Source organism: Cygnus olor, chromosome 4, assembly GCF_009769625.2.
Source record: "Cygnus olor isolate bCygOlo1 chromosome 4, bCygOlo1.pri.v2, whole genome shotgun sequence".
NCBI classification, from domain to species: domain Eukaryota; kingdom Metazoa; phylum Chordata; class Aves; order Anseriformes; family Anatidae; genus Cygnus; species Cygnus olor.
The window spans coordinates 9,331,111-9,356,421 of record NC_049172.1 but is presented as its reverse complement, the minus strand read 5'-3'; the positions used below and the strand labels follow the sequence as shown (position 1 = coordinate 9,356,421).

At 37.9% G+C, this 25,311-nt stretch overlaps 1 protein-coding gene across 10 annotated transcripts in view; it reads left to right on the top strand.

The window, feature by feature from the left end:
• The window catches only part of PDLIM5 (PDZ and LIM domain 5), a 131,248-nt gene that overhangs the window by 45,376 nt on the left and 60,561 nt on the right, over positions 1-25,311 (top strand). The gene's annotated exons all lie outside the window — the stretch shown is intronic.

Sequence of the window (25,311 nt, the reverse complement as noted above, 5' to 3'; positions counted from 1 at the left end):
GTCTTTTTTGGGTGCTGTATCTCAGCCATGAGCAGTTACTCTAATGCTGCTTCCACCTCTGCAACAGTTGACTTCATGGATTGCAAATGAACATGGGTGTTGCAATGTAATCAATGCTTATGTGTTTTTGTCTTGGTTTTGTCCAAGAGTCTCGTGAGAGGCTAGAGCCTGCGGGGCAATCTTGATGTCCATGTCGGCAGGACAAATTCAGAGCCAAAGTTCAGATGAGCCTTAAGGCTGGGTTCTACAAATTGCTAAGCCCACGTATTAGAAACAGTGACATTTATTTTACCTTCTCTCCTGAGTATGAAATCTTTATCACAGTATTCTCCCTCATCTTTTCAGTTTTTCTTTCAGGAAATACAAAGTCTAGACTTCCAGCTTAAGGACATCTGAAATTCTCATGTTTTATGGTGGGGTAATAAGGAAAAACTGTTATGGATAATTTGATTTCTGTTTTGTAAGTTCGTTTTTCAACTTATCCGTTTCAGAAAGGGTTGTCTGCAGTAAGACTAGCTCTGTATGTTTTTTACTCACTATTTTTATTGTTCCCAGTCTTGCTTTTAATAAAAAACAATGAAATGATATTACCATTTATTTTATCAAGAGCCCTGATATGCTACGGAAATGCACAGGAAGAAGAGCTTTTTGCTGTGAGTAATTCGTATTCTGACAAATTATATGGACAAAATGGATAGTCTCATTTCCATTTTGAAAATAGGGAAGCAAGACAATTTGATGTAGACCGAGTTTTAAGAACCTTTTCAGTGCTTTGCTCCTTAGGTGTCAAAATACTCCCCTAATGTAGCCTGGCTGTAAACTGTTTTGTCTCACAAAAATAAAAATCAGCAGTGCAGGAGGAAATGGTACCACTGATCCCAAGAGCAAGGATTAGCTGTTGTTACAGAAATCAGAAGTTCTAAAGGTTAAAAGTTTAAATAGTCTCCATGGAAAGGTGAGAAAACAGTATAACCACTAAATAAAATGTCAGGAGAAGTTCTTATAATAAAAATGAAGTTATAATTAAACAATGAAATAAATTAAAAAGGAATCACTAGAAGAATAGAAGTATAGGAAGGATTTCAAACTACTAACAACACAAGTTTCACTTTAGGTGATGGTTAAGACTTGTACTTAGGTTTATGAGTCATGGGTTGCTTGGGGTGGATATTTTGTTTCCATAAACCATATAAGGATAAACTTACAAGAAAGCTATGATAAGAATGCATTAGGAAGTCTTATTTTTCTCCCACTTTGGTTTACTAGTCGTCATTGTTTCCCTTACATAGGCATTTTCATTTTATCTTTTTTCTTCAGTTATTTGCTTTTTTAGCGTATAAAATAAGATTGTTTTTCCTGTGCTAGTTGAATATATGCACTATATTTGTTTAAAAGATCACAATGTGAGTCTTTTTTTCTTCTAAATTTGACAATATATTTTTGCTGGAATTCTTTCTGTAATAATTCTTGCATTACTCCTCTTTCAAGGATGTCTAAACTGAGTGTTGGCTAATTAAGGAAATAAGCACCATTATCCCTTTCTGAAAATGAGCTGAGACATGGGAAAAAAAATACAAAACTTGATAGAGGTCATATGGGTATGAATATGTAAATAGCTATACATTTGTTGTTTGGCTGCAAGTCAAAAACTTTGGCAACCTATTCCTCAATCCTAGATTGTTGCCCTCAATCAGTAATATTAGTTTTGAATAATTATGCCTGAAAATAAACTGGCCAAAAAATAGTGGTTCCCAGACAGAGGTTTGCTCTTCTTCTTTTCTTATTATATGTCGCTAGGCTTGGAGACAATGATTGTTCAGGTAGCTTGCTCAGTAGAGCTGCTTACAATGTTGTGAAAATGTAAGCGTTCCTGTTGAAATTTGTTATTGACCAGAGACTTTTCTGGAAGTTTTACTAGAAAGTAAATGCCATTTACTAAATGTGATGAGGAACTTGAAGTCTTAAAGACTTGGTGTTTTAAAGATGTCTGTCTGAAAATCCAGCCCAGGCTGTACATCTTGGGAAATTGGTATAGATGTGTTTGGTAAAGCTTTGCTACGTAAAAACTGTGGCTCTTCTAGGCCAGACTGGGTTGAGGACATTGGTCTTGCAAAGCCTGAGACATGCGTGGCTGTGAGGGTGGGCATGCAGCAGCCTGTGGCAAGAAAAAAGGTGTTGGTGTGACTGTAAAGAGGGGCATGAGACAGGTTTGAAAAGTCAGGGGAAGAAGTGAAGGGCATCCAGAGAGGGAAAGAGGTGGAGTAGAGCAGATTGGAAAAGTATGAGAGGACTGGGGTGGGAGGAAGCCAGATAGGGTAACAGAGAGAGACGTGAGGGGGCTGCCATCCACATCTGGAGCTGTCAACAGAAAGATGTCAAGCTCTTGGCTGAAGTGTTTCTTATTTAAAAGAAGAAAATAAGAGCAGTTATATAAGCTTTCAGTAGTCTGTAAGCTCAGGACAGTTGAGGTTTGTGGAATGATTTAACTGGCTTAACGATGCAGGTAGGGATCTGTCTTGCTCAGCATATTAAAATTCCTGAGTCTTTTTGGTTTTGTTTCATCTTATTGTTTTGAAGGAATTGGAAGTACCTTTCCATGCAAAGAAGCATTCAGGTTACAAAGCCAGGTATTTAGAAATAGGAAAACTTGGTAACAGAAGAGCCTCCATTAAAAACAAAAACATATCACTTATGGCTGCAGGAGAGAGCCTGCATGACCAGGCAAGAAAAGCAATAAGGCAAAGCAAAATAAAACATCCCTCTGAGCATATTGAGTAAAACTGTCTGGTGACTGTTCTGTAGTCCATCTCCTGGTTTCCAAATTCTCTATTCCAGCAGCACAGAACTCATCTGATTTCAGAAATCTGAAAATACTCCACAACTCTGACTGTCCGTGAGCCAGCAATGGGCCCCTGTGGTATCCTGAGCTTCATTAGGCAGAGTGTTGCCAGCAGGTTGAGAGAGGTAACCCTGTCCAACTCCTCAGCACTGGTGAGGCCTCACCTGGAGTACCATGTCCAGTTCTGGGCTGCCCAGTACAAGAGGGATGTGGGTCTCTTGGAGAGAGCCCAGTGGAGGGTTACTGAGATGGTGGACCGGAGCACCTGTCATACGAAGAGAGGCTAAGAGACCTGGGCCTGTATAGCTTGGAGAAGAGAAGACTGAGAGGGGATCTTATCAATGTGTATAAATATCTGAAGGGAGGGTATCAAGAGGATGGAGCCAGGCTCTTTTCAGTGGTGCCTTGTGATAGGACCAGAGACAATGGGCACAAGCTGAACCACAGGAAGTTCCATGTAAATTTGAGAGGGCACTTCTTTACTGTGAGGGTGACAGAGCACTGGAACAGGTTGCCCAATGGGCTGCTCGATGGGGCTGAGGAGAAATGCCAAGCTGGGGACTTGCCTGGCCTTCTGCACTGGTGGAGATATTTGGTATGAGGAAGAGGTGATCCAAGGGTGAATGCCTCCTGGAATGAAAATCACCAACTGCTTTGGTCAGCATTGCCTTTGGGTCTGGAGGTAGCTTGACTTGCAGGAGAAACACTGCTGTGCAAGGTACAGCCACCAGGTGCTGGTTAGAAAGCCACTTTTAACATAAATTTGCAGAATTTGTTTCTGAGCCTGTTTCTTTGAAGTAAATACTACGAACTCTGTGCAGGCTCCTAAAGTTCTTGTCAGCTTTGTAAGCACCAACGTCAAGGCTTGGACGTGAGGCACTGCTGGTCTGGAGCCTGGTGGTTTTCACACCTCCCTCAGCTCTGCTGGTCATGTTTTGTTGAAGACTTCCTTCTCCTCTCAAAGCAAGGACTGTTGCCTTCCCTCACCGCATCTGAGGCTGCGACTGTTGCTTGTGTGGCTGAGGTACAAGGTGATAGCTGACCTGAAGGCTTGAAGGCTCATATATTTGCATCTTAACAGGAGCTTTTCTGAAGCTGAAAGGGTTTTGCGTGTGGCCTTTTGTGCAGTATGTTGCAGTGCAAGCAACTCAGTCCACCTAGGGCCTTAGGTTTTCATCTGGTTTTGAAATTAAGCAGTGTTGGGCAGAAGACTGTGGGAAGAATTCAAAGCTAATGGAGATGCTGGTTTCTTTGCATGCAGAGGTGTCTTGGTGCATAAATGTTTGCACTTCTTGCTTATTGGAGCCCAGGTAGAAAGTTTTTGCTCCTTGTTCAGCAGCTGAACAGGTTTTGCTGGCTAAGCCATGCCTTTGGAAAGTCTGCCCACAAACTAAATAAATGAAAGGGTTCATCTCTTGCTTCCAGCTGGAATTCAAAACCTTTTGTTGTGCGCAGCATTTTGCTGCACGTCAACCAGCAATTAGATGAACCACAAAACATTCTGCAGCTAAATGAACCTAACAAACTAAAGAGTTGCCTTGAAGATCAAAGGAAAGTTGCTGGGATGAAAATGGAAGATTGCAGGGTAAAAATGGAGTTCAGTGGTTTCTGTTTCTGTTTTTTTTTTTTTTTTTTTTTTTTTTTGGGGGGGGGGGGGGAGGGGTGGGGGGGTGGGGGTCCATACACATCTGCCAGAAAAATGGGTGGGAGAGAGGGCTAGCTAAGTAATAGTAGCATTCCACATGTTGGGTACCTTAGAGCCTTGTCGGGGATCTGTAGGGCTGCAACGAATAAGAATTTGTAAAGGTGTTTCAGTAACACAGGAATATAAATAAATAGTAAATATATAGTGGAGAATGCCAGTTACCATGGGCAGATCATTATTTACTGAGCATCAAAATGTTTCCTTCAACTTTAAGTTTAAAGACTTTTTTTTTGCTGTATAAATATATGTATGTAACCAAAATTATAGTAAAAATAAATATATATTTCCCCCCTACCATATCATTAATACAAATGCAGGAAAAGCCTGGTTATACAGAGCACTTTAAAAAAAAAAAAAGAAAAAAAAAAGGCAGGAGTCAAAGAAAATGAAGTAAAGAAATAGCCCTGGAATTAAATATTTGTTTCAGTGAAGAATGAAGAGGAAGTATGCAATGTCTTTAATGTCTTTTTTTTTTTTTTTTTTCCTTCTTCTCCTGGTTTGTTTGCCCCCAGGGAAATGAAAAGGTCACCTTTAGATTGTAGCAATTGAAGCAAATTTACTTTTGTGCTTTATGTTTTTTATCTACGTACCACGGTGGGCTGAACCACAGTACAGTCAGATTAGGAGGAGATTTCAAAGTCCCACCCTCATTGACAGGAAAATAAGGAGGTCGTCATGAACTCTCTCAAACTGAGAGCCCATAAACACAATTCAGGGTACCTGTCCTCATATTCTGAGTCCTTAATGGAATAAGCATTAGCCGGTTAAAAAACCCTTGGGGGGATAGCTCAGATTTTTATGATCCACAGAGGTTTATGAGCAGCTGGGTGGGAAATTTTGCAAGTCTTGTGTAATCTGAGAATCCTTTGCTGAAAACAAAGGGAGAAAGTGGTGGGTTCTCTGTCTGCAAGGGATCAAGTCATAACTAAAGGGCCTTAACCAGTATTCTTGCTTTGTGCTTTAACTAGTGAGAAATGTCTGTACCTTTGCTTTGTACAGGTCATTGCATAGCACAACCAATCTGACAAATATGGTTAAATCTAGTGCTAAAATGTGTCCTTTATTTAAGTTGCTGTTTTCGTTTTAAAAAATAAGTTGTTTTCAGACAGGGAAGTAAGATTTTTTTTTTTAAAGTGATGTGATTTTGCTGACCCTACCTTACTGTAAGATCAGAAATCATGCATAATCTCTCCAATATCTCAGAGAATAGAATAAATGTTTACCACTTGTTATTATATAAACTGTATTCTTTAATTCCTATGTTTAACATGAATAGGATAATAATTGCCTTCTGAAATAGTTCCACTAAATATTTGGGGATTAAATTACTCTGATGTACAATGATATGAGACTTTTTAAAACAAAGACTCAACTGTTAAAACAAAAATTATATGGTGAAAAGGATCGTGCAAGTTTTAAAAGCAGTTTTACAGAAGCAAAACATTAAAAAGTTCCTGTACATCTAAAAGTCAAGCCAAAACTATTAATATAAAATTCTATTTTCTCTCTATTTTAAAACTAAATTAAATTATCAGCTGTACTCCAGCTGAGATATGACATGATTGATTTCTGTCTGTGAAGACAGGAACAAAGATATTTTATTCATATATATTTTACCTGAAGCTGTTTAATTACTTGGAAATACATGGAAGTTAGAGCATCTCACTTGATGCCAGCATATGCATTCTTCCAGAATGTGAAGAAGCAGACTTGAGGGGTTATCCTTATGGACAGCAGGGAATTATCTAATGTACTCTGCATGGTTAAATTTCTATTTCGTGCTGTAAGCAGTAAACTAACGTTTGCAAGCTGAAATTTAATACACAAGATCTAGGCTGATTGAGGTGGTAACTAGCATTACAAAGAGTCTGACCATTGCCTAATGGTAATCTCCAGACTGCAAACTCCTCAATACAGTTTTGCTTGCCTGTTAAGTTGATCAACCTCACTTTCCAAGCAGTCTTTCATAGCATGGGCTCTTCTAATTGGTAGATTGAATGAGTTTCCAAGCATTGAATATGTGTAGGAAAACAGGAATAAAACTAAGCTAATCTTCATTTTGGATCTCTAATAAATCTCTTACTACAAGAGTTAGTTTTGCTGACTGTTGATAACTGTGCAATATGCTATAAAGCTTCTATTTAATAGGTAGAAGTGGCAACTTCCTGCATAAGGGTGAAGCATGTGCTCTCAGCTGACAGTGCAATACCAGTTTAGCCTTTCCCTAGTCATCATTTCCCAGGTGCTCCAGGCTGCGATGGCATTTTCAAGACTTGCAGTGGCCATAGACGTTTGCTCTGGGTGATTTTTAGTTTGTTATCACCTCTCCTTGCACAACGTGGAGGAGTGAAAGGAACACGCATCCCTGGGGGGCTTCAGGTGGAAGTGAGGAGCTGGATATATTTTTCAGAAAAATGCAGAACCTAAAATTCTTCCAATCTTCCAATTTTGGCTGTTAATATGTGATGGCATTTGCTCTTAATGTTTGGTCCTAGTTTGCTCCTAGTTTGGTCCTACTTTTTGGTTAATCTCTAGAAAAGGTTCACAGCTGTGTTTCAGAATGGTAACTTTTCCTCCCATGTATAAATAATCCTGAATATGACTTTTTTTTTCTTTAATGAGTTACAGCAAGCCATCAGAAAAATGATATTCTTATGATTTTATTATATTTTGTTTTATTTGAAGTGATAGTCATGAAGTATTACTGTTCAGGAGACCGTTAACACAATTCTGGCTTTCATTTCCTAATTTTGTAATGGACTTCCACAGTTTTCACACTGATGGCCAATAAAGCTCCATAAACACTGCAGCACAATTTAGCAGAACTTTTGTTTCTTTAGTAATGTTATCTGCTGTATGAGGTGACTAATTACAAATTTACATCTAATTACAACTTTATTAAAATGGTCTATTTACAAAATATATTTTCCATAAGTAATCTTGATATTTCAGATGCTGTTTTTATTTGTCAGAGCTGATTTAGTGACTAAACATAGTTTTAAATGCATGGTTTCTAGTACCACTTCTGGATTTACTGTAGGCTTGGTTTGGCTTCAGTGTTTTATTTCCTAAAATTAGAAGGTTCCTCTTTTTCTTCTGCAGATAATCTTTATCTACTGTTTGCAGAGTAAAATCTGAATTTTCTTGATAACTGTTGAGGTTCTGAGAACTTCAGTGGAGGGTATTACATAAATTATCATGATGACCAGCACCATACGGTTTAATTCCTTGTGGGCTAAAGTGTGTTCTCCCTCCAGATGTTTTCTTGTTGCCAAGATCCTACTAGGCAAATACTGATAATTACATTTGTTCCAACATTTCAGTGATAACAGTATTCTGCTTTGAACTGCTAAATAATATGTGGATTTTATAGGGCTCACAGGCTTCACTTCCCAAAGAGATGTTTCCTATGAGAAAATAAGATGCAGAGAAAACTGTGCTCTTGGAAGCTCTGGTGCAAAATAGTCTGCAAAGTTTCATTGCCCTGTAAAATAGACCTGTGATTTGCATCTCTTAATGCTGCTGTTACTTCAGTGTTAGAAGTAAAATTGAGCTTTGCTTGTAGCTTGAATAACAGAGCTATGCACATGTTGGTTTTACGTCCCACCACTGCCTCACATTTTCCAATAGGATGTGTTTTGGCCTGACACTGAATAGGATGTGTTTCAGTGGACGTGTTCTGGTCTGAACGGTAAGCCTGAACAATCATAGAATTGAAAAATGGCAGGGAGGACTTTGTCTGAAAGAGGAGTGTGCTGGATCAGTGAACCTGTTAGTCTGGTATCCAGACCCGTTCTGGCTGGTATCTGATGATTCAGCTGAGAAGGGGGGGGTGAGAAGTAAACCCCACTGAGAAGGATGGCTTTGTAACCTTTGCATGGTGAAAACCTGGGTGCTTACACAAGAGATGTGGGTTTGATTATCATAAATATTTGTAACTAACAATTAAATTGGGGTCTTATGGGTGTTGGTTCTCATATCTGCCAAAGTAACTCTCATCCCAGGCAGGCTGACAGCATCAAGGTGATTGTGCTGTGCGCAAACGGAAAGTATGTTCTCACATTGATTTTTTTTTCCTTTAATTGTTTTTTCCTCTAGCTTTGAGCACAATGTATCCCTGCTTTCACTTAACATATGGTGAGTTCTCCAGGAAGAAAATGTAAATCTTCTTTATCCACTTCTGTACACCTTTTCTGCTTTTGGCAAGGTCTCCAGCTGCTCTGAGTCTTCGTCAACTTTGTCATTCAAGACCTGTGCTAGGAAGTGCTGAGGATTCTAGCCTTCGCCCTTCAGTTCAGTCACTGCTGAATGTTTATTCCCCCCAGAAAAAAAGCATGTTGTCTTTGCAATAGCTCACGTGCACATTATTTCTTTCATGGAGATGCAGCAACTTCTGGTTTTGACAGGGCTTTGGTACCTAGCTGGGGCAGAGCCTCACAGGACATGCTTTCCTCCTGACCTCTTGCTCTTTTTTGGTTGAGCTCTTCAGTGTTTGAGCCTCTGCCCAAAAAGTGCTTGGAGCAAAAAATTTCCCTTCCTTCTTGTGATGAATAAGGTGGCTTGAGAAGATGCTACCTCATCTGTATAAAGGTTTTGAACTGCCCTTTTAACCTGCTGTATTTGCTTTGTGTTTGCTCTACAACCGTCCTCTGTCTTGCACATGACCTGACACTGCTGGCTGCTGCTGGAATTGTCAGATATTTGTCCTCCCCAGGCCCAAGACAACTAATCAATCCAAGGGAAGCATCTGATGCTGCCTCTGCAAAAATATAAGATAGCAAAGACTTGCCCTTGCAAGTTTTAAAAATGAAAATGGTAGCAAAAAATGTAGAGGGATGACATGGAGGAAAAAAAAAAAAAAACAAACAAAAAAACTTGCAGATATTTCAGGAACACTTCAGGTAGTAATTGTCCTGCTGAAAAATTGGGACTAATTCACTCACTTGCCTTAAACGCTCAAAACAGAACTTTCCTGCCTATGGTGGAGTTGTGTCCCTGTGAACCAGAACTGAACTTTTTTTTTTTTAATTTAATGATATCTACTTCTCTTATAAACTAAGTAAATGATTCTTATTCTTGTTTATTTTCTCAGCTTAGTTTAATTGAGCTTGATGTGAACAAAGTGTTTGGTGCGTACTTTGTAAATTGTTGGAGAAAGTTTAGGTCTTAGTTTTTTTACAGCATTTTTGCGTAAGCTGAGTATAATCTATCATTAAATGCAATTTGCAAATGATTTCAATCTCTGTCACATTTAAATTCACAACAGATTTATATGCTTTCATATTTTTGGGTCTTCAGTATTCCCCTTAATGTCTTGCAACTTCTGAGCTTATAATGTCAGCTGAGAATTTTTCTCCCACAGTTTTGGCAAGCTTTGATGTCCTAACTTTCCTAGTTCTTATTAACATGATATTAAAATACCACTGAAAAGATTTTTTTTTTTTTTTTAATGAAGATTTGAGAAGTTAGTTTTTGTGTGGTGGCTGAGCAGAAATCTTCCACAATAAAAACTAGTGAAATTTGAGTCTGGAAGCCATTGTCTTGAAACAGACACACAGAGTTCATAGAGAATCTGTCAGCAGGTGAGATGCTTTCTAAGCTGACGTTTGCTGTTGCTTTTGGATAATTAAGTTTTCAGTGGGTAATTAAATGGGTTATCTGAGAGGCAGTTGTTTTGAAGGGCTTGCTTTGTTGCTAATCTGTTTGCTAAGTTCAGGCTATGACTGCTGCTTTACTAAGCAGTACGTTTCAACAGAAAAGAAAGAACTGTGGAAAAAGTTTGAGCTTCAGCAGAGGGGACTTTTAGCACTTGCTTTTGGTAAGAAAGCAACCAAAACCAGACTAGCTAGTCTACTGACTGTATAGCATGCCCTAAAACCCCCTAAGTATCTATGCAAAAAAATGGAATGTGTAATACATTCCTAAAATGCATTATAGATTTTAGAAAGCCAAAGTTTTAATGAGCACAGTGACTTCAGAGCTAGCTAAAGCTTCTCAATTACTAACAGATTATTTTTCCTTTACATACAAAGCCACTCCACATGAGCAGACTATGTTTCATTGACACGTGGAGTCACTAAAATACACATACTGTGCTAAGTATAATATATAACAGTTTTTGTAAAAACAAAAATGTGTAATATTTTCCATTCAAGGCTTCTCAAGTACTGAAATTCATAACTGTGCCTGCTATTGATAGCGACCTTGGAGTCCCTTGGCCAGAAGTGTTGCCAGTTATCTCCTTTCCAAGTTTTGGAAGGAAGGTAGGAGCTCAAGTCAGTCATTATCCACCAAGTCTTGTTAACTCATAAAACACGGCCACATTCAGGTGATGATGAAGTGAATGCTGGGACAAATGTTTTTTCATTTTTTTTAATTTTTTAAACCATCTCCTGGAGCTGCCTAAAAAGAAGCAACATGAATAACATAAAGAGTATTTTTGTAGGATTTTTGTACCAATTACATTTTTTGAAGAGGCTGCAGGGAGCTATTTTGGAGCAGTGAGCTTCTAGTGTGATTTTGAGCAAGTTGGGTAAGGGCAGATTGAAGTTCCCCCTCAAAAAATGGGGAACAAAAGGGGATGGGACAATATCAAGTTTCAGCACAACTCAGGTAAACAATGCAGTGGTTTAAAAAAAATCAGAAAAAAAATCTTTTATCAATTCTCGGTTACCATATTAGGAAGTGTTTTTGGCAGGAAATGTTGGAGAGAAGAGATTTAGATGTCTCACATAAATGAAAATTGTTTCCTGCATTTCCTAGCCACCTTTCTGAAAAGCTGACAGAGGTTTTTTGGTTGGTTGGGAATTTTTTTAGGATCCAGGTAAATTTCAGACTTAATAATTTAAACTAAGGAATAAAAATGTGTAGGTCACTTTGCTGTGTTTTTAAACAAATGCTCCTTGCTTACATTTGCTAAATATTTTAATGACAGACAGTGTAGTTGTTGCAGATAGTTTAAAAACAACAATACTACAACAAAGACCAAAACAAACAAACAAAAACCAAATGACAACAAAACAGACAAAAAAAAAACAACACTCTGCAGATTGTCTTATGCAGTCACACAGAGGTGAGGGAAAGTAGAATGTCAATGCTAAAATTAATATTATATCAAATCAATATTATTTTTGATTATTAAAAAAAATTTGGAGAAATACATTTAATGTACTTGTAAGGTGCTACTAATCTGGTAGATTTATCTTGGCATGGAGGATGGATTCCTACTTTAGAGGTGTTTGTTTATTTTCATACTAGAAATAACAAAAACACTTTGAAATAAAATACAGTTATTAAGTTCAGAATTTCTCCTGAGATAGGAGAAAGTTATTTGTTTAATGAGAAGGATTTCATCTGATGTTAAAGATAATGGAGCCTGAGGCACATAGCATCCTTCCTGGAGAAAGATAATACCTTGCAGGGCTGGACCTGAACTGTTTCTGCCATAAGGCAGTATTTAGTAGAAATGACCAAACTTTGCTCAAGATCTGAATAGAGGACACTGTGAAGCTGTTCCTTTTGTTTCCCTCTTCTTTCTGTCTTTTTTTAAAAAAAAAGGTGGAGAAGGTTGTAGTTTTCTGTGGGTCTTTGGCAGAAGATGTAATTTCATGGACTATTTTTATTTTAAAGCTATGCCTTTAATTTTGATCACGGATATTTTTCTTGGCTGAGGTGTGTTTTTTCTTTTTTTCTTTTTCTCTTTTTTTTTCTTTTTTTCTCTTTTTCTCTTTTTCTCTTTTTCTTTTTCTCTTTTTCTTTTTCTTTTTCTTTTTCTTTTTCTTTTTCTTTTGCTTTTTCTTTTTCTTTTTCTTTTTATTTTTCTTTTTCTTTTTGTTTTTCTTTTTCTTTTTCTTTTTGTTTTATTTTTCTTTTTCTTTTTCTTTTTCTTTTTCTTTTTCTTTTTCTTTTTCCCACAATATATTAGCACGAGAGAATGTCTCCTTGTTAGGATGAGATACCATGAATAACTGCACACTGTGGGTGAGGTCAAAAGGAAGTATGGGGGTGAGCTGCAGTAACTGCAGACATTAGATATTTACTCTTCCCTACCCTATTCATTGTATAATTCACCCAAATGATTTAGTTCTTAAAAAATGCAAAGAATTCATCTAATCCTTTTTGTGATGCACCAAGTTCCTGCTGTTTGCTTTTGTGTGTTTTAAATACCAAGACAGACTTCTCTCATCATGAGTCACCAAATTGTTGTTACCTTTTGACTTTTTCGGCTTTTTTTTCCTTTTTATGCATCTGCCTGCCTGTCTACAGTGATTATTGTTCTGTGGTGTTTGTTGTTGTTGTTGTTTTTTTGTTTTGTTTTGTTATTTTTAATTGCTTTTCCTAAGAAGGATCTGTCAGACTTTGCTGCTACCCATTTAGGGAAAAATGTGGAAATGAAGATACAGTATATGCCATTTGTGGTCCAATACTATCCCCTGATATAGGTTACTGTGGCTTGCTAATGGTCAGAGAGGGATGCAAAAGAAAAAAAAAAAAGGGGGAGGGGTGGGGAGCAGAAATGTTTCCAGGGCCCAAAAGAAGTTTGTATTTCTGTGATGGTGGATGGGGAAGTGTTTCAGTATGGGATCGGGAGCTGAAGTGGTTGCAGACATTTCGAACTCTGCATCTCTGGGGCTGGCCAAGCCTTGTAGAAAGGTCATGGATAGGCAAGGACCAACCCTGGTGAGAGCTGTCACAAAAGTCAGGTATTGTGCATGTGGCTACCCACAACTGGACACAGCTGGAGTGAGGAAGACCATGGGATATCATGTCTGGACCCTTTTTGGTGACCAGAAGAAAGCATTTCTTTTCTGGCTTCCATACCTTGCTATCCATCCCAAGCTTTGTTTAACCACACAAGTCTGTGAGGAGTTGCTTTCCCATTTTTGCATGAGATTGCAGAAATCTTAAGCCTTGCACAGATCGTTAAAGTATTTTCTCCATGTTTGTGGACGTTTCCTCTTGGAGATAGCAGTTGACCAAGAAAAACAATACTGGTTCCTGATCTGCTTAACATAAATGCATTAAGAAAATATATTTGGACAGTTGAACTTTTCATATTTGTCAAAAGAGATCGCCCAAGAAGTGTAATTTACTGTACAGAGACCAATGTTTCACGTTATTCATGTCCTAGCTCCAAGTCAAATGCATGCCTAGAAAGCATTGTAGGGAGCAGCTGAGGTCTGGGAGTTTTTTCCCCTGAAAATGCTTTCAGGATTGGACTAAGGAGTAGCACTCCACGCCATGGCTCACCAGAACTCCATCTTTTAGTAAAAGAGAATTCATATACTACATTTGATCCATTTGTTATCAAATTAGCATGCAACTACTTGTAAGGAAGATTTTCTGCAGTCAGTGGTCCAATACTTCCTGAGCTCCCATACTTTAGGTAAAGAATTTAAATGTTTCCTTAGCCCCACTCTCAGCAGATTTTCTTTCTAATGATGTTGAAAATGGGTATAGGATTTTCTGTTTAACTGGTCTCCAGGGCAATTTGCCATTCACAATCTCAGGTTAAACTTTTCTTTCCATTCTTGCTTTGACCTGTGCAACCCATCCAATACATTTCTGGAATCTCAGAGGCTCATTAATTAGCATGCAAATTGTGGTGTCGTTGACCTCACTCATTTATTTTAAGCTGATTCCATAGCTATTGAGTGAAAGACTTAGGGAAACAATGTGGTGTTGGCCACAGTTTATCTCCAAGTCTTAAAATAACACAGATACCTCAGAGAGTGGCATGATCTTTAGTGACATTTTAATTCTGTTGGCACACTTTAAAATAGCCAGCTGGGACATCACAGATAGGCTTCAGTTTTGAAGCCTTGCAGTTACCATCTGAATGCCAAACTTTTGAGGAGCAAAATAATGCATTTATATATAGATGAAACAGGCTGTAATCAGACTGGCCTCGCAGCACATGCCAGTAATTGTGAACAGCTGCATTAGAACAATGCAGCTGTTAAAACTCCTCCATGCCCAAGAGTACATGTACTTCTGTGGTCCAAAGATCACTCGTGGGTGTATCAATATGCTTTTCTTAAGAATAGAGAGAATCATTAGGGATGCAATTGTTTGAGGAAATCAGTCCTTGATTATATGTTATCAAGGGAGTGTTGGGTATACGCAGACTAGCAGAGATTGAGAAAACAATCCAAACCCCTTCTTGTACAGCAAATGAACAGTATCTTTGCTTTGGTGTCTGGAAACTCCCAGGCTTTAACTGTATCTGCAAAATGCACAGAGCATAATTTCAGCTGGATTAATGTTGTTGGTAGACTGTGCCTGGTTGCTCCTTCCTCTAATGGGCCAAAAGTGCCTGGGCAAATGTTGAGTCAGTTTACATGGGAGTAGGTGAGAATACTGAAGGGCAAGGCACTCAGAAGTGGCCAGGGAAGCTGTCTGTGTCCACGTGTGCCCTTTTCTATGGAATCGGTAATCTAGGCTCTGCAAGGCTTATATTAAAAGAGGTAATGATGTATGTGGATATGGAAGAATTGGTTTGTTCTTTTTTCTTTTTTTTTTTTTTGGAAGAATTGTTCCTCTGTTTTTATGCTGGTGATGGTTATAGGGTTGGAGCAAGCCTGGCCTCTGTGGGCAGTGCAGAAGAGTTACCATTTTCAATTCACTGAAAAAGCATGACCCTTTAAGTTGTACATACCAGCAACTTAATCCAGCTACTGGACTGGTTTTTACATAGAATGAGGCTATAACACGCTCCAAGACCTCCTGTCCCAGTGACTGCACCTGAGGTTGAGGAGCCAGCTCTTACACGTGTTACTGCCTGCATAAAAATTGATCACATTTCTTTTGTGCTTGCTTTCCTATAGTATTACACTAATTGTTTAGTTTCACATTTGTTTATGTAGTCAGAGGTATTTGCTTGGTACTTGTTACTTTTAGTTTAAACACATTAAATGTAGGATGGGTACAGGTAAGAAAAACAAAGTGACTTAATCATTAAGCCATAACAAACCACTAACAACAGAAACAAAAATGCTGGCATGCTCAAGCCTCTTCTAGCATGCCATTGTGGAGCTATAAAAATTTTTGGTGGGAACAGGTAATGTTGCTCTTTGGCCCGTTTCTGAGGCATGTTTCGTGCCAGTGAGTTTCTGAGGACCAGAACGTGAAACTGAAGAAATTCTTTCACCGCGGTGGAAGCCAGTCATACTGTCTCTGCTGCATTTTCCACTGGAGTTTTCATTGGAGAAAGCCTTTTGTGTCTTCTGGTTCAACTGCAAGATGTCATGTCACAAAAAGAAGGCCAAGAACAAAGATGTCAAGGTCCGAAACCAGGAAATATCAAGGGAAGTCTGTACTTCTGCCTGAGAAGTTTCATTTTAGAAGTCTTATGTGCTCTGTGTGTATTGACTAACTTCCTAAGGAAAGCAGTGGTACAGGTCTCATTTTGCTTGCGTGACCAATTTCCAAACAGCATGATTAAAAACATCTTGAGGCTAGCATGACTGTACTGCTTGTAGTGCTTTGGGACACTGAGCGATGTTTTCCCTCCCCTGTATTAATTCCATGAAGAGAAGCATTAATAGGAAGACATCAGAAAGTCAAGGAAATCATTTTCTGCAAACGTTAGGCAAAACCTTCTTGCTGCTACTTTTGATTCTCCAGTACTGGCATTAGTCAAATGGCCATTGAATTCAATAGCTTAATGAGACTGCCAGAAAGACAGCAAGCTTGAATAATGGCTGTTTGACCCGGGTCCAAAAGTTTTCTGATCAAAATGTTTCAAAGCACTGTTGGTTTCCTTCCCAGAACCTGAAGTAGCCTTGGGATTTGACAATCATTTGGCAGTCATGCGTGAACAGTGGTGCTTCCTGTGCTCCTGGCCGAAGCTAGAGAAATGGAAAAGCTTACATTTTGGAGAGTGGAAACATTTCTTAGAATGCAATTCTTCTCACCTGTGAATTTGAAAAGTATCTGAATATATTTGAGAGTGAAATTTTGTTTCCTTTTTCTCAGAAAATTTGGGATTTTGCGCTTGATATATTTTCTGGCTTGTGTGATATACTTAATGGCCTTTATTTTAATTCTTCTTTTGAAAATCAACTTCATCTTGTTCCTGTTATTTCAATATCAAGAGTGGGAGAAAGATCATTTTCATTGTGTTCCCTCTATGATGGGTTCCTTGCTGCTCAAAGTCTGGTATTTTACAGGCAGCTCATCTGACCCAAAGACACCCAGATCTAACCTACCTTGGTCTGCTCTGTAATCTGTATCATTTTTCCCTTGGTAAACACTCATCTCATTGTTTGGGTGCCACAAATAATGTTACTTGTTTCTATTTACACCTTTGTTTTTCAATTGCAGTATATGCCCAACACCTGTTAAGTTTCCTCTGAAAAACACATCTCTTCAACATGCAAGGTTTATGATGCTAACTTGTAGGCATTCTTTAATTATAAAAGGGTATGTATGTGATGATCTGTCAAGGGACAGTTGTCTCTAAATGGATTAAAAGAAGCTTACAGGGTTTAAAAATGGTCTGTGCCCATCATATGCTGAAAATAGTTGAAGTTAGCTAAAAGAGATAGCTAAATAACGCTAATAATTTACATATAGCAGGTAAATGTTTGATTTCTCAATTCCAGATAGTAACATTTGGAAATATGTGAATGTGCTATGTAAAGATAAGAGGGGAAAAAAAAAAAGAAAAAAAAAAAAGTAAATATGTCAAGTGACCAGTGTTGTTAGGTAAACTGTTCCTAAGCATCTGCCCACAGGAAAAAATGAGACACCATTTAAATAAAACCAGTCCTGTGCCATGCAAGATCATCTCTCAGCTGTTGAGTATCAAAATTGTAGTGTCCTGACTCATCAGCAGGGCTCTTTCTACCTCACTCTGGTAGACAGGATAATGAGAATGTATTAAAGACTGAGTGTTTGGAAATAAATGTGTTCGTGAAAGATAGTAGTCTCATGAAAGAGTAACAGAGTAAGAAAGATAGGATTTGTGGTAATGCTGGGAAAAACTGGCAGGTTTTCAGGCATACATGTTTTTCTAGTGGTCTGAAATAGAGCTAAATGCAAGATGTGAGCAACTGCTGAAAGTTTTACTAGATATGCATCACTTCTACCATCTAACAGAAAGGTAAGTGGTAGCTGCAGTCAAGTTATAACCTATTAACAGGGAAGAAAGGTGGTAAGGTGCTTATCTTCTCAAGGAAAGAAAAATAATTAACAGTCTATGCCCCATGGAGAGGCTAGTGATTGCAGTGATGATCATTGCATGACATAAAGAAACAAGGAAGGTTTCTTTCTCCATATCTGCTTTTAGTTCACTTGTTTTCAGTCTGTTATTCACCTGCAAGGAAAAAAAAAAAAACAAACACCTCTTTTAAAATGCAAATATTTTCTCTAGTGCAGCCAAATTCTGTAGAAAGTTGTTTGGGGTTTTTGTTTGTTTTGTTTTGTTTTTGAAAAAAATTGCTGCCTTTGAAAAGTTCCAGCATATTGTCAGTAGAAAGTCATGTCTGTGGCACTGAACCACAAAACCCCATGAGGTAATAAAAATACTTACTGTGCTTGTGAGTAGTTGCTTGCTTATTTTTGGCCTTGTTTTAGAGCAGAAGTAGTGGTTGCAGCATTGTGAAGCAAGCACCGCAAGCATTGTGAAAAATTTCAACGGGTTTTATTACTGTCAAGAGTTTTGCATCAGCTTAGCTTCAGTGATCAGTTGCTCGCAAAAACAGTTAATTGCCGCATATGCTGCACACATGCTGAGAATGGTATCCCTGAAGTATTTGGAGCAGAGAAGGGTAAAAGCTACTTTCCTAAAGCTAGGCTGTGGGAAGGGAGATCTCTTTACTTAGCTGCATCAGCCTGAGTCAGATGGGATTGTTCATTTTTTCTCTTTCACAGTTGCTGCAAATGACAAAAGAATTACAGCAGTGTGCTTTATACACCTTTACTTAGCATGAGCGATTCCATTATAGTTGGTCCCTTGGTTTGTTAACTACAGGAATTAGCTATTTGAGATGACTACTGCTTTTCAATCATTCTTGCTGAGCTCTTGAAGTAGACAAAATGATTTCCAGCTGCAGATCTTACTCTGGCAGTTGCTCTTTGACTTCACTTACCTTTAGAGGTGTGGTTAGACCTGTTGGCCAACTCTAAGCTGAGGCCTTCCAGATACAATATTGGAGGTTTTCTTATACGGCTTTTTTCAAATAGAAGTTTTTAAACATCTAAAGCTGTATTAATCATGTCAAGACATAAATAACTTTTCTCAACATATTAGATCTACAAAACATACTGTTAAACCAGTGACTTTAAATATATAAACATATGAACAATACATGGAAGTGATAAAGGCCAACAAAAGCAAGGACAAAAGGTGGATGCAATGTGGACAAGTGAACTTCTTGGAAGTGCATATTCATTAAACCGATCCTGCAACAATTCTGCAATGTGATTTACAGTGCTTCAGCTTTGCTGTCTCTACAGTCACCACCTCCTGTCACCCCAGCTGTGGGGTGCAGAGGGGCAGGAGAAGTGATACACTTCTCAGTGTAGTCTCAGTGTACTCAACTTGTGAATGGGTGAGCTGCTTGGTAGAGGAGAAATGTATTGAACTCCCATAAAATGTGAAACATAAGTCTGATGGCTCTGTAACACTCCAGTTTCTTCATCTGAGAGAGAAAATTTGATATAAATGCTCATTCCCAATCATGCAATTATTAAGAAAAAAAAATCCCTAATAAGGATATGTTGGGATTGAAGAACTTTTTTTTTTGTCATGAATTTCCAGTTAAAATACACACGACTGCACTTTCAAACTCATTTAGACTGTGTTTTGGACAAAGGAGGTAATTTAAACATTAGTCACCGTAGTGTGGTGGGCACTGGAAAAAATAATTTAGTTTATAGTGTAGAATATCCTAAATTATAACCTAGATTTGATGCCAGACTGAAGTCAGCATGAAGTTGAGCTTTTTTTTTTTTTTTGAAGGTTTTAGAGGAATGACTAGGCCTGTGAGTCGTTTAGACCTGTGCTTTTCATTAAGCTGGTTATTTTTAAAGGTAGCTTGCTGTGTTAGAATTAGTGTCTAATAAATGCTTCCTAAGAAAATTAAATGTATAAATTCCACTATTGAAAGCCGGGTATAGATGCTGAAGGCTTTTTGTTCTGTCTTGATATTTGCACTTAACTATTATATAGATACTGTTACTTGGCAAAACAGCTTTAGGAATGTTAAACAAAGAAATAACAAAAATTAGTTATAACAAGTTAGAACTGATAGAAGTGACCACCATCACTGAAGGAAATGCACGGGCAAATCTTATAGATGAGATGTAATTTTTCCCATCACTTGTGACTAGCAAAGCAGTGACAAGGTAGGATCCCTGCCTCCTGAAGTAGATGACAAGAGTTGGACACCCTGAGTTGTGTACAGATCTGCTGGAAAGATTGTAACACAAATACTATGCTTGATACAGGGGATGGTTTTCCTGTCTTGACTCTGGCCAGGGAGTCATGGGCAGGTACAGACAGACATACCTCTCCTGGTCCAGTCTGGTTGTATGCATGATACCTGCAGGTTTCTAAATCTCCTGCCATTGCAAGAGTGAAAAGCATGGTTTTGAAAATCTTTTGTCAGTCAGAAGGTGAGATATATTCCACAGTATTTTTTTTCCCTTAATTTTTAGTTTGTTTTTGGCTTTGCCTTAATAGAATAAAATATTATCTGAATGCACTTAAACTCTCTTTACAAATGCGTTCAGTAGGGTTGCCACAAACCACAGGAATGAGACTATGAGCGGTGGTTGCCTTTGGGAGGTCTTGAAAACAACTAATCCTTTGTGGGCAGGAATACCAAAGCAGAGGGCAGTTTCTTCCTCTCCTAAAATGTCAGAACTGCTTATTTTAGCACATAATAATGAAATCCCTAACCTTATTTAAATTCAATAGGGACCTACGTTTGATTTGGCTGACTATCAAATGAGCAGCAAAGCAAGGACATAATTTTTCTTTCTTTTACCTGGCTTTATGCTTCATCTTAATACGAAGTGCTGAGGAGTGCATGGTCTGGGGATGTGAACATATATAGCATATACCAAATGCAAAATGCTGATGCTTACAATATATTAATTTTCAGCCTTAAACTTGATGAAAATGGAATATGTGTTGGATGATTCATAAACTAATATTCCTAGGCTAAATGTAACAAAGTACTGTTTCAGAGATGACAAATATTATCTTGACATTCTATTCTATGAAGAAATAAATACCAGTATTCTCAACATACTCCATTAAATATACCTCAACAAAAAGTGTGAAACCTGAAAGTCTAAATGACAACTCATTCAAAATTGGGTTTAAAGATCCAAGCTGTTTAAAAATTGCCCACCTAACTAAAGAGCTCCTTTTCTGCCATTTCAGATTTAAACTGAGCATCAACATAAACTCTCTTCAACATTTTGTTTCTTAAAGCTGAGACAATTGTGTCTCACACTGGCGTTTATATTTTAATATTTGAATTGACAGAGCTTTGCAGTCTGTTTTTGTAGGGCAAGAGGAGAAATATGCATTTTTAATATACGAACTAGCTTGCAGAATAAGATGTTAGCACTAAGACTCCTTGATGTACATGGCATCTGAAATACCATTATCTTTTAAAAAAGCAAATGAGCATTCAGTCTTCCTCCTTCCACATTTGTCATTATTTGACATGTACAACAAAATGAAGACTAATGTACTAAAATAGAACAGATAATGGCTTAGGAGAGAAAATGTGATTGACAGCCATCAAAGAATGTGATTGACAGCCATCAAAGCAGCCTGTTGGTATGCTACCATGCACCATGACCAAAGTACAGAGTTGAAAAGCATTGCATTTTTTTTTTTTTAAGGAAGGAAAACAAAATCATCTCCTTTTTGCAATGACTGCAACACTTTCCAGTTCTCAACTTTCAGTGCTTTAACGATAATTTGGCTACCTCTTCTTTTCTCTGTGTGGGGATGTACATGGGGTTGCAGTTTCTGGGCTGCAGGTGCTTGTCATAGCAAGATCTCTGAAGCACCGATGTAGCCGATTCATGTCACCCAGGGCAGCGGGTGCATTTCTACAAAGCTGTGGGGAGTGTAGTTGCAAGGTATACTACCTGGCAGATGACTCATGTTTTTAATGTAAGGCCAACGTTTTCGATAATGTATAAGCTGCAACAAGAAGCAAGCTTAAGAATGTTTCTTCTCTTCCATTCTTGTGATACAGAATTAGTAAGAACTGAATTATGTCTGCAATGGGGAAAAGGCTTTGGACTAGGGAAAAAAAATATTTGGATTGTTCTTTTTTTCTGTGCTTTAAATTACATCTGCATTTGTTTTTGTTCAGATAGCTTCTATTAAAAGTCATAGTTTGTTATATATAATGTTAAACATTTTCTGCTTGTCATTTTCTTGTTTTCATGAGGGTTGGCTATCTTATGAAAAGCAAATGCATTTAGCTTTCTGCCCTGTCAGCTGGTTGCTGTCTAGAAATAAAATGATTCAAAACCAAAAACAACAACAACAACCAAAAAAACATAACTGCAGGCTACAGTGGTAAAATTGTTAAAAGATGAGGTTTTCAGCAAGAAGATCTGACCATTGGCTTTTCAGGGATGTAATGTCTGCTGCCAGAAACTATACCCTGAAGGAGGAGTTAGTTGTCAAAATGAGACGGGAAAAAAATAATCTTTCCTTTCTTCTTTCCTCCTATTAGAAACCTTTAGTTCAGACCAACAAATACAATTTTGTAGAAAGTCTTCCAGCCTTGACTTCATTTTATGAATGAAGGTTTTGCAGCTTCTCCTCTTGTATCTCAGACTAGAGTTTGAGCAATTCTTTAAGTTACAGAGATACAAAAAACAAAACAAACAACAAATACAATACCTATTTTATTGCAGGTATTCTGTGTTCCCCTTGTTTATAGAGGGGTTGATGAGTGCAGATACCTCCTGGTGGTTTACCATGTAGTGCCTTTACTAAGGAGACTGGTGATGGTGGAACCTTAATGGAGTTCAGGAGAGACAAATCTGAAACTCTTCTTCTGGGTTTTAGGTTTGATAAAGCTTTTATGGATTTATCAGTCAGGGGCTTGGGCCTCTGAAGAATCCTGCTCTGCCTTGAATTTAATTCTCTAACGCTAATCAGTGAGATTACAGTGTTTTTGTTGGTGATCGATTTGTAGAGATGACGTACCAAATTGGACTCATAGCTTTAGCTGGGAGTTTCCAGATATTAGTGATTATGGAAGGATTCAGTTATGTTGTTTGTGTCTTTTTTGGTGGGTGAAATACTTGGAAGGGGGAATGAATAAAAGGAGAATTTAAAGAATGAACAGTTTTTGCGGGGCACGTTGCTTATAGCAGCAGCAGACTAATTCATTTCCCTAATAAGGCTGTGCTGGAAGTTGGAATGTTTTGAATTGCGTTAAATGTCACGAAAGTATTCATCAGAGAGGAACAGCTTATGGGATGTTTGGAGAACAAATTTGATCATGTTTGTCTGTTCGAAATGAGCTGTTTACACAGACTAAATATATCCTTTTTTTTTTTTTTTTTTGAAAGAACAAACATCTGTGATGGCAAAGTGTGCACAAACATTGTGCACTTTCATTTTCAGTATCCTGGCTGTCAGTAACTGACCGCTGTTGCCTGTATTTTCACTGTCTGTAATAATGTGTAAGGAGATTGAAGTGTGGAACTCGCTCCAGCAACCATTAGCCAAGGTCTTTTGTGTGCACTGTTTATAATAAGCATTTATACTGAGCTTTTATGTCTTTGTTTTGTTTGTATGTTACCAAAAATATTACACAAACTCATATACTGACTGCCAGCTTTAAATCATTCAGAAAATAACTTGCTTCAAGCTGTCCTACTTTTCTAATGAGTAGTAACAGGGCAAGAACGTCATCTCCTTCTGAAAGCCTCTATCATCACGTATCACTCTGCGTCACCCTGCTTAACCAAAGTAGCATGAAATCCTCACATCTAATTGCTAGGTGGGAAACTACATGCTAACAGCTTAAAAAAAAAAAGTGCAAAATTCTGTAGTTAAATTACTTCTTGCTCTACAGATTTTGTAATATCCTTCCCAATTCCAAGGGCAATAGTCGAGATGTAAGCACTGTAGCAAGTATTTTCTTAAATGTATGTGTTGGACATGGACATGTTTTGCTCTTCAACTTGCACTGTGCTTTTCCTCTTGTACTGTCTTGTTTAACCACCATGCATTTTTCACATTCAGATCCTGGTGGCTCAGTTTGCTGGGTGAGCATTTTCTTTATGCAATGCTGGATAAATCACAGATTTTAGTCTGATTATGGTCTGAAGTCAACAAGGCCAAGCTAAACTGTTTGAAGTATGTCTGGGACACGCAAATTTATGTCCTTGTTTCAAGTATGTTTGGGGGAAATAAAGCAATGTTATGCTGTCTGGCTCCAATGTTAAAAGAACATTGGAAACATTGTAGTTATCAAGTCCCCCCTTCCTTCCCCCCCTCCGCCCCCTTTTTTTAATGGCATTTTTAAAGACTAATTTGAAGAATCTCTTCAGATCATCTGGAAATAGTGTTTGAAATAATTTTTGTTAAGTGCTGTATAGGGGAGCGTAGAACCATCTCATACATTGCAAACTTAAATTTAATTATTTTTTAAAACTAATTAAGTGCATTTCTCTTGTAGACTGAAACTTCAGCGTCCAGTATTGGCAAACTTTTTTTTTCTCAGCCATGATATTTGGGAGTTGATTTGAATAGTGAATATCTTTCTACTTCTGACTGTTAGATCAGTTTAATAAATATACAAAACATTGCAAGTTACTTTATTATAAAATGCGTGCCTAAAATATAGAAGAAGATACACTTTCCCTTCTACTCTAGTATTTAAAAAAGAAAGAAGAGTTTCCATATGTGTTGGCATTTTTTTTTTCTTGTTGCTTTTGTCACTGCAAATTGACAACTCCACAATTAGGAATGATTAACGATGCACCCCGGTGCTTTGGAGGTCCAGAGGTCAGTATTCTCATACGCTGCAAACTCTGTGGGAAACCGGAGAACAGACCTCTTCCTCAGAGCAGGGGAACACTCTATCTGAGAATTATTGTTGATGTGGACATGATGCGTGTCATCGGCAATGCACAAATGATGAAGGCAAAGTGCAGAAAATGATATTCTTGTGAACTGTAGTTATTGGTTTATGTGTTTGTTTTTTTAATTTTTCTCTGCTTCTTTTTTTTTTTTTTTTTTTTTTTTTTTTAACGTAGCATGTGGGCTTATATTCATCTCCCTTTTTTATAAGCTAGTTGCTGGACCTGAACAACAGGAAGGCTGTTGTTGGTATCAGATGGGCCTCATGGGCCAAATGGCTTTCAGGGAAGAAGTAAATGAAGTAAACATTTTAAACAGGTATTAACAAAGAAAAAAGATATTTGTTAAAAGTTGAGATGACGTCACTTATATGGGACAGCATGTCTACTTCAAATCTAGCTGTCCATGTTTTCACTGCTAGAGTAGTAAGGCTGGTTTATACGGTAGATGTGTTTAATTAAAATGTAGCTTCTGTTGCCCGTTCTCCAAACAAACTTTTTTGCCTCATTGGCAAACTTTCTTTTAGATATGATAACTCAGCTTCAGTTCAGCAAACCCCTTTTTAGAAGATTCTTAGGAAATCAAGTTTGCACGATTTCAGGCAGGATATGATTAATGTTGCTTGGACCATTAAAGGTGCCAGCTTTTCTGAGCAGCTACCAAATATGGCCAGAAATGTTTTGA